Source organism: Seriola lalandi, unplaced genomic scaffold (genome assembly GCF_002814215.2).
Source record: "Seriola lalandi dorsalis isolate HSWRI2012SDOR001 ecotype SW California unplaced genomic scaffold, Sedor1 jcf7180002054587, whole genome shotgun sequence".
Lineage (NCBI taxonomy): Eukaryota > Metazoa > Chordata > Actinopteri > Carangiformes > Carangidae > Seriola > Seriola lalandi.
Genome location: NW_019525140.1, coordinates 4792 through 5999, shown reverse-complemented (window position 1 = coordinate 5999; position 1208 = coordinate 4792). Strand labels below are relative to the sequence as shown.

At 43.9% G+C, this 1208-nt stretch overlaps 1 pseudogene across 1 annotated transcript in view; it reads left to right on the top strand.

Moving 5' to 3' along the window:
* The window catches only part of LOC111664414 (DNA replication factor CDC6-like), a 2886-nt pseudogene extending 1761 nt beyond the window's left edge, over window positions 1–1125 (top strand). Inside the window, exons 3-4 of the transcript XR_015437995.1 lie at window positions 662–907; window positions 1021–1125. The product of XR_015437995.1 is annotated as a DNA replication factor CDC6-like (transcript). The remainder of the gene's footprint in view (window positions 1–661; window positions 908–1020) is intronic.
* Window positions 1126–1208: the final 83 nt, after the last annotated feature.

The following is a 1208-nucleotide window of genomic DNA, read 5'->3' as shown; positions in this document are numbered from 1 at the left end:
AGATGTTGTCTCTGCTCACAGCTGGAAAACTGAGCCTGTGTCTCTCTTTATTATTATTATTATTATTATTATTTATTATCATTATCTTTGCTCCGTACTGGAGGTTGAATAAGAAAAACAGCAGAAAGAAATATTTATAATATGGGACAGAGGCTCTTACATAACACACAAACATGCTGCTCTTATTCATCCATGTTCATCATGGCCTCCATCAACAAAGGGTTTTTATTTACACCTCCAATACTAGAAAGCATCAGGGTGGGGCGATGGATGATGACATCAGGAGGTCGTCTGTGCTACTGAACTATAAATATATTCTATTACTCAGATCACACAGGGTTACTGAGCTCGTTAGCGACGCAGAGTAGAAACCATCAGCTGAGCGTCGCTGCAGGAGGTTAAAACAACAAACGTCACTAATTAATGTTCATTCGGCCTGTAACTCGACGTCAGGACTAAATTAAACTCAGCTGTTCGTTCAGTCAAAGATGGTTTGTGAGGGAAGAAGCTCCACTCTGTAACATCCCTGTTTCTTTGGTTTTGACAAATCCAACAGAGTGAGACGTCTTCTTTCACATCACATCACAACTGAACTTTTCTATCAATGATTTAAGCCTAAACTTTATATTTTACATGATGTATCATAAGATATGAGAGACAGATTAACGTTGTCAGTGTTTTTAAATGCTTCTTTGATTTTTCTTATTTTAAATTTTTTTTGATAACAATCATAAACACTGTTGTGACCTCGCTGTGTATTTGTGCAGGTATTGCCAACGCTCTGGATCTGACGGACCGGATCCTGCCCCGGCTGCAGGCTCGGCCTCACTGCCGCCCCCTGCTGTTACACTTCCCTCCCTACAGCCGACAGGAGCTCACCGCCATCGTCCAGGACAGACTCGCTCAGGTAAACACAACGCCGTCAGAGAGGGAGATGAACACGGCGAATAAGATAAAACGACGTGTGTGTGTGAGACTCTGATGGTTTTGTATTAATTTGTGATCCGTGTTCCTCCTCAGGCGTCGGCCGACGGGATCCTCGACGCCTCGGCCGTTCAGTTCTGTGCCAGAAAAGTGTCGGCGGTGTCGGGAGACGCCAGGAAGGCTCTGGACATCTGCAGGTAAATATTTCACAAAGCAGCTCCATGTTGTTTCTGCTGGTTAAAACATCAGCTCCTGCTTTTCTCTCTGAACACGAGACGTCTCTC